The sequence below is a fragment of the Saccostrea cucullata genome, unplaced genomic scaffold, assembly GCF_032062105.1.
Source record: "Saccostrea cucullata isolate Sc308-1 unplaced genomic scaffold, CSIRO_AGI_Scuc_v1 ctg363, whole genome shotgun sequence".
NCBI classification, from domain to species: Eukaryota; Metazoa; Mollusca; class Bivalvia; order Ostreida; family Ostreidae; genus Saccostrea; species Saccostrea cuccullata.
This window is the reverse complement of record NW_026927640.1, coordinates 27,233-40,739: the sequence shown is the minus strand read 5'-3', so window position 1 is coordinate 40,739 and position 13,507 is coordinate 27,233. Positions and strand designations below refer to the sequence as shown.

Genomic DNA, 13,507 nt, shown 5'->3' with positions numbered 1-13,507 from the left:
TTTTGAGGCGGCATAACAAAATCCAATTTATTACTATCAGTATTTTCGACTCGAGTATGAAATGACCTTAACATATCTTTCAAGAGTTTCTCCCTCTGTATTTCAATAAAAAGGGTGTCGCTCTGTGATCGGATGGTCGAATCTTGACCGCGACGGACCTAAGTCAATAAAAATAGATAGCAATTGTTCCGCCGCAATGCGCTCGGCACTTGAGTGAAAGATGCGGTAGCTGCGGATGAACCTTTTAAGAACTGAGGTCCTGTGTCACGATAGGCGTTGGCACGAATAAGATCCCTCAGTGCTCAATGGCCGTAAGTGACGAGTTTACGTAAAGGTCAAAATTTGAAGCCCCTCACCGGTGTATGGTGACGTCTCTTCAGGAGAGAAACATTCTCGAATGGGACGTAAAACAGCACAACTTCAATCAGCCCAAACTTAAAGAAAATTTTAACACAAATGAATAGAATAGTTTTTAAATAAATATGAAACGATAGGATGACATATTATACAGCTCAACGCACTTTTTAAACTCACATGGTTTTTCGCACAAATTAAGGTCACATTGTTATGATGCATAATTGTGTAACGTAACAACAAAATATATTAATTTTTAGAAATGATTTATAACTTAATTTTGATCATATTCCACTACTTTAGATATAATTCACACATAATAATTTGCAGGATTTTAATATACTCTTCAATGATAATATTATATGAGAGTTTCCAAATGGTTTTTTCATGGTTTCTCGTCAAATGCAACGATCTTTGTATCTGTTCATGTTAAAGCATACTTTTGCCTTGCCTTAATAGAAAAACAATGCAGTTTATGTAACTTATGTGTTTTCTGTACATAATTATGACACTAAGGCGCAAGATGATATAAGTATTTCTATGTTAAAAAGATGGCATTTTTCAGGTTAACTTCCTGAAATCTAGCAACTCGAAAGATACCTTCTAAAGCAAAATTTAATTTTCAGACCATAAATGTAAAATAATTTTCTTTTCAATAAGTACAATTTATTGTGTTGAAAGATAAACAACACTTTATTATCCTACCCTTTTACATGATTTCTTTATGCAGTTTTGTCATTTTCAAACGCTGCATTTCGACAAAACCAAGGCAAGTATAGAAAATGTGCAAAATACTTAGAAAAGTACTCATCTGTAAGAAATCAATTTGAACATTTCACCAAATATAGTATCAAAAAATGTTCAATTAATTAATTTGTAAATACCTATGATAGAATCATACACATTGAACATCATACAATTTATAAACAAATTCTTTTTACGAACATTGACTTTTAAAACTTAAAATAATGATTGTAGGGAATATGCACCTTTAACATGAAATATTTGTTACGGTTCCGTAATTATTCCCGTTACTATGAGTAACATTTTCTGTGGAAATACACAGTACAAGTTAAACAAATACTCCCTGCAATATATACTGGTCCATAAAACGACAAATTAATGTTTAATTAATTGTATGTTTAATTCCAATTGACAATTGTATATTTACCAAGTGTACAATTGGGACGAGGTCGGTAATTAGTGACGCCCGAATTTCCTCGACATCTTACATTCCCAAGTCACGCTTGAACTGTTTATGATTGTTTTGTTTATGCTTAAAAAGTCCATCAGCGATAAGTATTATGAATGTTTCCCATAATAATTATCCGCGCCCTAGGGTGCGTGTTTCCTTTCGTCGGTTCGATCGGCATGACAGCATATCAACTAACAAGCATGGCGGGTATTTTCACTTTGCCGTGACGTCACGACAATCGAGCCCGATGCCAATATAAGCCAGCGCAAATCGACCGACAGTCAGAATAGGTTTAGAATAGGTTAAGTACGACTGCTATCATCGTATCGCCAGCATGGCTGGGAGCGATAGTCGTTGGGTAATTATCATTACATAATTAATTAATTAATTTTTGTGAACTGATGAATTTTGTAACATATTTTATTATTACTTTTTACTATTTATATTGAATTAACCTTTGGGAGAAAATTAGTGGGAGGTAAAATAACTCTCCCATAACTATATCTGATCATAATATAATTGTATTGCAAAGAACTCCCAATATTTTGGGAAAAGATAAATAATTTTATGCTTTTGTAAATTTATATTAATTATTCCCTAAAACATAATTCTTCCGCTTAAGAGTATTTTATTCCCATTCTGGGAGAGAAATAATATTTCTGCGGGAGTAAGAAATAGGGATAAACATTCAAAGAGATCCTGCAAATTAAATGCAACAAGCAATAATAAATTTTTATAAACTTTAATCCTGACTCATAGTTCTTTTGTCCAATATACAGAATTGGGAGACCCACAAGTTGTCTCAGGGAGAAGACCCCTGAACGACAACATTGGTGTCAGAAGTGGGATTCATAAATTTTCATTCCCATTATCTGATTGGACATAAGACAAATAATTGAACAAGTAAATTCTTTGTATCATAGAATAAATTAGTACTCCCAAAAGCAAAAATGTCAAGGGATAATAGTCATTTAGAAGATTCGGGAGAGATTGTTTTCAATCCAAGAGTCCCGGTAGAAGAAGAAAATTTATCCCATGAAGAAATCTGTCAAGATGAATCTTTGTCAAATCAATCATCAGCTCCCAGTGGTTCTGAAAATATAAATGAACTTTTGTTAAGAGCAGTTGAAGGTTTGAAAAGGGATGTTCTATGCATGAATCAAAATTTTGAAGAACAATTATCACAAATGAGACATGAGTCCCATCAATTACATGGGAGGTTGTCATCACTTGAAAATCATGGAGAAGCTATTGGTTCACATAAATATGGGAACTATTCTGAAAATCCCAGTCAATCACCATCTCTAGGGGCTGGGGAGAGATTTGAATCTTTCAGGAACCCAATATCCCCAAGGGTGAACAGAAATGACAATAGCGTACATTCTCCCAATCAAGTAAAACCAACAGTCTCAATAAAGCCACAAACATATGATGGGGTGGAAGATTTTGAAGATTACTTAGCCCAATTTCAAGTTTTAGTAGAATTGCATGGTTGGGATTATAGGACAAAATCTTTGTATCTTGCTAGTAGTCTAACTGGGAATGCAAGGGCAATTTTAGGGGAACTCAATGAAGCTCAGATTAGGGATTTTGATTCCCTTGTTAAAGTTCTCAGTATGCGTTTTGGATCAGTAGAAAGGTCAGAGATGTATCGAGCAAAGTTAAAAAATAGAATTCGGGAGGCAAGACCTAAAGATATTGGGGAAGCTGAAATTTTAGCAATTAGGTTAGAGACACATAAAATGGCAGATGCCCAAAGAGGAAAGCCAGTCCATGTTGTCACTTCAAACCCTGACTCTCAACAACATCCCAACAATAAAAGGGAAGATTTAGTTATTTCTTTACTAAAAGACATACAAGACTCTTTGTCAAGTTTGAACAATTCTGGTCAAAAGTCCCAAAATTATGGGAGATCCCGGGAAAACAGATTTTCAAACAATAGTCCCAGACAATTTAACAATTGGGAACATGACAGATATGGGTCAAGAAATGGTTATGGAAATAGATCTAATCAGGGGAATCAAAACTCCCTGAGGCCATCCCCTCATAGAAATGACTCAGGTTTTCAAAGACAGGGAAACCATCAAACGTCGAATTCATGGGGCGGAAATCGGCGCGAGTTGGGAACAAGCCCCAGAATAACCCATTAAACAATTGTACAGGGGTTGATCCGGTATCAAATAAGTCTATGAAAAGTCAAAATAGGGAGTTAGAATGCAAACCTCAAAATGAACAAAGTCCCAAAAGTATTTTAGTGGGAGATGTTAAACAAAAAGATGAGGGAATTTTTATATCAGGGAAGATAGAAAATGTTAAAACAACAATATTAGTAGATACCGGATCCAGTGTGACTATTATAAACCCCAAATTATTTGAAAAAATTCAATTGGTAGAAAAGTCAAGTGTTAGATCTTCTAGTGTGAAGTTAAGATCAGCAAATGGAGAAGACATCCCAGTTGTGGGGGAGAGTCTCCTTAAATTTAGTCTTAGGAATATTGAAATTTCCCATTCAGTTATTGTTGTAAACATTCAAAACAAATGTATTTTGGGTGTAGATTTTATGAAAAAGTTTTCATGTGAGATTTGTTTGAAGAAAATGAAATTTGTTATTCAGGGAGAAGAAATCCCTTGTTTTAGTGATGAAAATAGTGTAGTTGATTGTTGCAAGGTTCTTTTACTAGAAGATTTAGTGATTCCCCCAAACTGTGAATTTATTGCCCCTGCTAGGATAGAAAGTCCCAATTTTCAACAGGGTACAGCCATAGTGGAACCCTCAGAAAAGTTTATGGGAAACATGAATTATTGATTTCAAAAACTTTGGTAGAAGTAGATGGGGAAAATGTCCCAGTACGTTATATGAATTTAGGTGACGAAAGTTTAAAGTTACACAAGGGTAGTGTAGTAGCCTCGATAGAAAGGGTTGAAGATATTGAGAATGGGGAAGTAGTGAAAAACATAAGTGCTCATTGTAATAGGAATGACTCCCAGATGCCCAATCATTTACAACAAATTTTAGATAGGGTCCATACAAGTGTTAGCTCTGAAGAAAAACAGAGATTAGAATAACTTTTAAGGGACTTTCAAACGAGTTTCTCCCTTTCATCAGTTGACATGGGTTCAACAGATTTAGTAGAGCATAAGATAAATACGGGAAATGCACTCCCGATTAAACAACCTCCTAGACGTATTCCTCTAGCTAAAATGGCTGAGGCCAAGAAGGAAATAAATGATATGTTAGATAGGGGGTGATAGAGACATCAGACAGTCCATGGAGTTCTCCCATAGTCCTAGTTAAGAAAAAGGATGGGACAATCCGGTTCTGTATAGACTATAGAAAGTTAAATGATGTCACTATTAAGGATAGTTATCCCATACCTAGAATTGATACAACATTAGATGCCCTGTCAGGTTCAAAATGGTTTTCTACGATAGATCTTAAGAGTGGGTATTGGCAGGTGAAAATGTCACCTGAAGATAAACCCAAAACAGCTTTTTCAATCCCGGGGGGAGGACACTGGCAATTTTTAAACATGCCATTTGGTTTATGTAATGCGGGAGCAACTTTTGAAAGACTAATGGAAAGAGTTTTATCAAATCTTTCTTGGAAAATATGTCTTGTCTATTTAGATGACATAATAATATTGTCTAAAACTTTTGAAGAACATATTGAAAATTTAAGACAAGTTTTTGGGCAACTGGGGGAGGCTAATTTGAAAATGAACCCAAAGAAGTGTTTGTTGTTGCAAAAAGAAGTTCCCTTTCTGGGACACATTGTAAGTGAAAATGGGATAGCCACTGATCCCTCAAAGATTGACTCAGTCAACAATTGGCCCATTCCTAGAAATGTTAAGGAAGTTCGAAGCTTCTTAGGTCTTTGTTCATACTATAGGAAATTTATATACAAATTCTCAGATATGGCCAGACCATTACATAAACTTACAGAAGCAAATAGGAAGTTTATATGGGATAATGATTGCAATGTAGCATTTGACAAGCTAAGGCGAGCATTAACTAGTTCTCCCATTCTTTCCTATCCTAATGAAGAAGGCTTATTCATTTTAGATACTGATGCCTCTAACATAGGTTTGGGAGCGGTTCTTTCCCAAGAACAGGGGGGAGTAGAAAAAGTCATGTTATTATAGCAAGACATTCAGTGCTGCTGAACGTCGTTATTGTGTGACTAGAAGAGAGTTACTAGCTATTGTAAACTCAATAAAGCACTTTCACCACTATTTATATGGGAAGACATTCAAAGTTAGAACAGATCATGGGTCCCTAACTTGGTTGTTAAATTTCAAAAATCCAGAGGGTCAAATAGCACGTTGGTTTGAATTTTTGTCTTCATATGATTTTAAAATTGAATACCGGGCAGGTCGCACTCATAATAACGCGGACGCTTTGTCCCGCAGACCTTGTCTCATGGGAGATTTAGATTGTAAGCATTGTAGTAAAGCAGAAGACAAATTTTCATTTGACTAACACTTGCAAAATGAACCTCCCATTGAAAACCAAAGCCAAGTAAAGAGGGAAATGATTTCTGAAATTAAACAAAGTGATCTAACTGCTAGTCCCAACATAAATAGTTTTGTACCTGGAAACTGTGCTGTTACTACAAGGTCTCAGGGAAACTCTCCACCCACTGGGATAAGCCCTACAAGACAAGAAGAAACTAAAATACTTCTAGAAAATAACAAACCAGAAAATAGTATTAAGGCTTTACAAAGTAAAGACTCAGATCTGAGGGAAGTAATAAAATGGGTCAAATCTAAACAAAAACCTCTCTGGGAAGACATTTCCCATCTGAGTGAAACATGCAAATATTACTGGGCAAGATTCGATTCTCTGCATTATATAGATGATATATTATATCATAAATGGGAAAGTGTGCAACCAAAATTTCAAACTGTTCTCCCAAAATCTATCAGTGGGAAAGTATTGAAAGATATACATTGCAATATTACGGGCGGTCACTTGGGGTTCAATAAAACTCTGTCAAAGGCCCGAGACAAGTATTTCTGGCACAAGATGTCCCAAGACATAAAACATTTTTGTAAAAGTTGTGATAAATGTGCAGCTAGAAAATCTCCTAATAAATTCCCAAAGGCCCAGTTACAAAAATACCTGGTTGGTGCTCCAATGGAAAGATGGGCAGTGGATATATTAGGTCCTTTACCAATGACTCACAGGAAAAATTCTTATCTTCTAGTCGTGGGAGATTACTTCACCAAATGGGTTGATGCCATCCCTATTAGAAATAAGAAATCAGTTACTGTAGCTCAAAAATTAATAAATCATGTAGTCTCCATTTTTGGAGTCCCAATGCAAATTCATTCAGATCAAGGACAAACATTTGAATCTGATGTTTTTCAAGAAATGTGTAAAATACTGGGTATAGGCAAAACTCGTACTACTCCCTACAGACCTCAGTCTGATGGGATGATAGAAAGGGCAAATAGAACAATTGAAAATATGCTTTCAGCATTTGTTAGTAAAAATCAAAAAGATTGGGATGACCTGATACCCTTACTCATGTTGGCATATCGATCATCTTCTCATGAGGCCACGGGGGTAAGCCCTTGTGAAATGTTATTTGGGCAATCAGTCACACTCCTAGTAGATTTAGTACTCGGCAGAGTAGACCCTGAAAAATATGAATCAAAATTAAGTTCTGAATACGCCCAAAATCTATCAGAAAAGCTAAACAAAATACATGATTTTGCCCGAAATAAAATGAGCATATCTTTTGATAATATGTTACGGGATTACAGTGCAAGAATTCACCAAAATCTCTATAACCCAGGAGATGCTGTATGGGTCTTTTTCCCAAATCAAAATATGGGACTCCACAAAAAGTTATCTCTTAAATGGAAGGGACCATACATTGTTTTACAAAGAATAAATGATGTTCTGTACAGGATAGGGAAACATGCAAAGCATAAGGGGGATATTATCCACCATAATAGATTAAAACCTTATCTGGGATCAAGAAAACCCATGTGGTTCAAATCTCATGCATAAAGTCCCTCTGTAAAATAATTTATGGGATATTTGTATAATACAAATAGATAATTCCCATGCTAAAGATTTCTTACTGATGAAGCCATCCGTAGACGAATCAAGGATCATGAACCATAAGAAAAGGACAAGCCAAAGCTGACAGATAGAGCCTCCTGTGGATAGATCGTGAAAATATTCTGAAATGGACAATGCCGAGAGGTTTCTTTGTGAATTGAAGGAAGTGATATGGACATAATACCTGTGAAATATAATTTTGTGATGTTGTTTATGTTTTCATACATGGATAACTTATTTGTTTGATCATATCTTTGTTAACTGTTAAATGTTATGAATGATGTACATATGCTTATCAATTTATTGCTAATCTGTAATCATAATATGCACTTTTGATGTACGTCGTTTTGTTGCCAGCAACTTAGGGATAAATAGAAAACTTGTACCTACCTTTGAATAATCCCTGATTGAAGTATAAAACCATTCGAGGACGAATGTTCTTCACATGGGAGGGTGCCATGTTACGGTTCCGTAATTATTCCCGTTACTATGAGTAACATTTTCTGTGGAAATACACAGTACAAGTTAAACAAATACTCCCTGCAATATATACTGGTCCATAAAACGACAAATTAATGTTTAACCCTCTTACTGCCAGAGGGGTCATATATGGGCTCTACCCACTGACTGCCACAGGGGTCATATATGTCCCATCAAAACTATTTTATTTATTAAGTTTTTATCTATTGAAGATTTAAGTTCATTATTCACGTATTTATTCTTAAGCATTTTTTTGCTTCAAATTATAAAAAATTGTATATGCAATATCTTGTATCCGTGCGCATAATATTATACTGAAGTAGGCTACAACTGTAATACGTTGACGACGTCAAAGTCGCATTGATGACGTCAAAAACGTCACAATAGGTAATAGTTTATAAGTTACAAAGATAATGAATAAAACAACTATTGAACGCTCTTTCTTATATAATAACTATAGATTCACTTTGAGAACTACAATGTATATAAAAAATGTATAAATCAAAATGAATATTAGCGAGAAATATGATTATGACTTCATAAATATATCATACTATATTTCAAGAGAAGACTTGAAATTTATCTTTGTTAGCAATAAAAATAAAAGTATCATTATTTGCAAAGTATGATCAGAATACTAGAATTGTCTTTTTCCCCCAATAGAAAAACTAAAAAAATTTAAGATGTTTCCCTTTTGTGTTATTGAAGGGCTAAAAATTTGATCCCCGGGGAGGGGGGGTGATAAGAATTTGGAATGAAACACTTTGCCTTTGAAAATTTTGCATGTATGTGATTAATAATCTCTTCTCCACTAATAGGAATTACGAAAAGTTTTCTATAAGAAAAAGAAAAACTGTCCCTTAGAAATATATATTCTGTCCTGTAAGGGTATTAGAATAAACAATCTGACTCAAGAAAATCATACTACAACGCCCCCCATCCCACAAGAATTTTAATTTTCAAAGGTAAGTTTCATAAATATAATAAATAACCCGTTTCTTGACTGACTGAAATTTTGAATTGAAGTCTAGGATTGCTTAATGCTGGAGGCCAGAACAGGAAAATTAGATTATGAATATTTATCTGATTAGAAATCAATCAGAAAACATTTATGTATATTTTGTGAAAAAAAAAATCTACTCTAACTCCTTGCGTCGGATGCAAAAATGATTTTAAAAAATGGATCGAATAGTAGAAAAACCCAATCAGGAGTACTACAAGTGGATCTTATTACCCATGGACATCGATTTAAAAAAAAAAAAAAGTGTATGTTTAGATATTGTTCATCTTCAATAAATTATTGATTATCATGAAGAAAAAGAGTAAAAGATTTCGCCTCACCGACCATTGTTACTTATACTTGTAGGTAAATTTGTTTCTGTGTGACGCTTCTGATTTCTTTAGCTCCAATATAAGACAATATTACAGTCACTGTGGATTAGCTACTATTTGCAAGCGTGTACGTCAAAGCATTCACATTAACATCCCCCCTTAGAAAGGAGAAAAAAAGGAAAAAAGAGAAAAATGCTTTTTAATACATTTGTTTCAGTATATTCAAATATAAATTCAAGTTTTACATTATCCACACACTGTACACTCTGGGACACAATCAAAGACTCCTAAATGTTGTCACTCCCCCCCCCCCCCCGCATTGTAGTACCTGTTAATGCTGCTCCAGACCCCTTTGCTTGAGTCAGAAAAGCATCTACATTATCTTTGCCCAGTTATACCACTGAAATAAACATATACAACCAACCTGTTAATTTTTTTAAACACTTCATGCAAGTAAATTAAAATTTGATTATAAAGATTAAAATTTTCATTTTAAAAAATACCCTGCTTAAAATCTGCAATCAATTTTGAACAGAATGATTGGATTAGCAAAATTTGACAGTCATGTAGATTTCTAAAAGTTGGTCCATCGTAAACCACATACCTAGATCAGGTAATAAATCTATTATCATATCATGGCATAAGAAGGGACATACAGTAATTAATTTTATTTTTTTTTAATCCTTAAAAGCAATCAAAATAAGTAAAAGAACAAAAGTTTTTGTTGTTTTTTTTTTCAAATTTAAATAGGCCTATTGCTGAGCATTTCAGTGTAAAATCTATAGAAAGCAATGCAATTTTTTTTTTTGGAGGGGGGGGGGGTGCAAATATTTTCATAGGAGGACTATCAAATAGAAACTACTTTCAAGTATCAAGCTAAGAAGTTATCTACAGAGGTTATTTATGTTTTCACTGAGGGAGCTCAAGCATAAAGTGAGCATATACTTATTATGTTTTACACGGTTTAATACATATCGACAAAATTGGGGGGTGGGGGGGGGGGAGGACGGTCTCTCAAGCCTCCCCTTCCGGTTCCTACGGCCATAACAAAGATGAACTCTATATGCATCTGGAACAATTTCCCAAATAAATAGAATGTTCCGAAAATAAAAATTCATTGGCGTTTAGAACTTCTTAGTTACATTCAGGTTAATGTACATGTAATGCTAAAGTACTTTGAATTAGGTTTCATTCACAAACCAAAAGAAAACTTGTAAATGTTATTACATGATTGCATATTTATCCCCCCACAAGTATTTGTAACAACCGTGTATGTGTGTCGTTTGCTATAGTCCCCTTTCCCCGCTTTTCGGCTAAATCTGCGTCTTTTTAAATACTTTTTGTGTTGACTGTAGAGCAGAGCGGCACTTAGGGATCATTTTACCCAGCGTCTGTCTGTCCGTCTGTCACACCTTATACTAGTACTTCGAGAACTATAAGTATATGGATTTCATATTTTGCACATACATATAGCTTCTTTGAACTTGACCTTTGACCTACTTTCTGAAATGGCTGACAGTGCCGATGTACAATTTTTTTTACATGTATAAGGTAAGTCTATATGCTACTTGTATTTAACATGTAGATTGTTTGTTATAAAACTGTTTTAAAAATATATCAGCATTACAGTCCACTTGACCTTTGACCTACTTTGCGAAATAAAGTCTCTTTTGGATTCTTTAAATTACGTATTAATTAATTGATAAATAATTATTTATAACATAGGCGTCGGAACCGGGAAGGGGGGGGTGGCTTAAGTTAGCGCCCCTCCCCCTCTTTCAACATGTACATGTACGTTCTACTTTGGGTCAAAAAAGTGTTTATAAAAAATGGTACTGTAAGACGTTCGATCCTACCCCCTACCCCCCACCTCGCCGAAATAGGATTTTTTTTTTTTGCTTGTCATGGTTTTTGCAGGTCTTGAAATTTTGATGCGCCCGAATTTATTCGGGGCGTATATTGTTTTTGTCCAGTCTGTCTGTTTGTATGTTTATCTGTTTGTCTGTCTGTTGTCAACTTTAACCTTCGCCATAACTTTTGAACCGTGAGAGACATAGACTTCGTATTTGGTATGCATACTCCATTAATTAAACACTTTCAACTGACATCAAGGTCAATGACCCTTTGACCTTGACTGTAACCTAAATGCTTAATATAGCTTTTTCGAACTTTCGCCATAACTTTTTAACCATAGGAAATAGTGACTTTATATTTGGTATGCATACTCCACTAATTAAGTGCTTTCAATTAAATGACACAAAGGACAATGATCGTGTGACCTTGACTGTGACCTATTCGCTAAAAATTGTTTTTTAGAACTTTGTTAATTGCCGCCGGGCGCATAGTGTTTCACAAATGCATCTTGTTTTCTCTCTTTCACTCACCCCACCCCCCAATTTTACTATCCGTAGATCTTTTTTTTTTCCTTTTTTGCATAAACTATACATACAAGAGAAATTGAAAAGCTGACCACTCTTAGATTTACTTACATCTTTAATGAAGCTGAAAACAGGCAACACATGGCGTTCCTTGGAACACTCTAGTTTTGAAATTACTTGTCACATACATGTATGACATTTTCTTGATTTTCTGCACTTGAAATCGTAAAAAATGTGCTAATTTTGAATTCGTATTTCAGCAAAAACGAGAATCAATGTAAATAACTTAATAATGAATTTCTAGTGTTTTTCTTTAATTTTGTTTGTTTTTGGATGTTTCTTTGTTTTTAAGAATTCGATCTTAATAATTTAAAACTATATAAAGACGTAGTGTTAATAAACGTAAGAGTTACCTTAATATCTTTTGTATTCCAGATAGTATTGATTGTAAAGAAAACGTGCATATATTTTGTCTAAAAACCTCTTTTTGATAAGCGAAGGCGGGGGCTTATTTGCAGAACGTTTCCTTAGCAAAATTCAATAAAATAATGTTGAATTTATAAATAAAATACTTTTTATTAATAGTACTCATTCTCTTTTCCGAATATTTATGAGTAGTAATTTTAGACAGCGTAAAACAAAACAAGAATCAATCTGTTTATTGTTAAAAACGTTTATATTTTTCATATTCTTTTACATAAGTATCTTTGCGAAATTATGCGGATTTTTTTCTACTGTGACGTAATACTAGCAAAGGAGCTGACGTCATTAAATCAGAATTGAAATGGCCCTGTGTTCGTTATTTGTAAAATCATTACAATCAAAAATTATCTTTAGGATGTTGCTTATCATTAAAAGAATATTCAATGCATTCTAAAACTGTACATGTAAGCAAAAGTTCTGGCGTATCAACTGCACAAATTAGACACAGTTCTGGCAGTAAGAGGGTTAATTAATTGTATGTTTATTTCCATTAACAATTGTATATTTACCAAGTGTACAATTGGGACGAGGTCGGTAATTAGTGACGCCCGAATTTCCTCGACATCTTACATTCCCAAGTCACGCTTGAACTGTTTATGATTGTTTTGTTTATGCTTACAAAGTCCATCAGCGATAAGTATTATGAATGTTTCCCATAATAATTATCCGCGTCCTAGGGTGCGTGTTTCCTTTCGTCGGTTCGATCGGCATGGCAGCATATCAACTAACAAGCATGGCGGGTATTTTCACTTTGTCGTGACGTCACGACAATCGAGCCCGATGCCAATATAAGCCAGCGCAAATCGACCGACAGTCAGAAAAGGTTTAGAATAGGTTAAGTACGACTGCTATCATCGTATCGCCAGCATGGCTGGGAGCGATAGTCGTTGGGTAATTATCATTACATAATTAATTAATTAATTTTTGGGAACTGATGAATTTTGTAACATATTTTATTATTACTTTTTACTATTTCATTGAATTAACCTTTGGGAGAAAATTAGTGGGAGGTAAAATAACTCTCCCATGACTATATCTGATCATAATATAATTGTATTGCAAAGAACTCCCAATATTTTGGGAAAAGATAAATAATTTTATGCTTTTGTAAATTTATATGAATTATTCCCTAAAACATAATTCTCCCGCTTAAGAGTATTTTATTCCCATTCTGGGAGAGAAATAATATTTCTGCGGGAGTAAGAAATAGGGA

General features: G+C 34.4%; 2 long non-coding RNA genes across 2 annotated transcripts; both read right to left on the bottom strand.

Annotated features, from left to right (window-relative positions):
- Positions 1 to 2,380: 2,380 nt before the first annotated feature.
- Positions 2,381 to 7,209, bottom strand: LOC134275072 (uncharacterized). The gene is made up of 4 exons (XR_009993760.1): positions 7,077 to 7,209; positions 6,671 to 6,794; positions 6,141 to 6,200; positions 2,381 to 2,641 (listed from the first exon to the last, which is right to left on the bottom strand). It is a non-coding gene; the product is annotated as an uncharacterized LOC134275072 (long non-coding RNA).
- A 445-nt stretch (positions 7,210 to 7,654) lies between these two features.
- On the bottom strand, positions 7,655 to 13,207 carry LOC134275071 (uncharacterized). Its single transcript, XR_009993759.1, has 3 exons — positions 12,804 to 13,207; positions 8,012 to 8,124; positions 7,655 to 7,743 (listed from the first exon to the last, which is right to left on the bottom strand). It is a non-coding gene; the product is annotated as an uncharacterized LOC134275071 (long non-coding RNA).
- Positions 13,208 to 13,507: the final 300 nt, after the last annotated feature.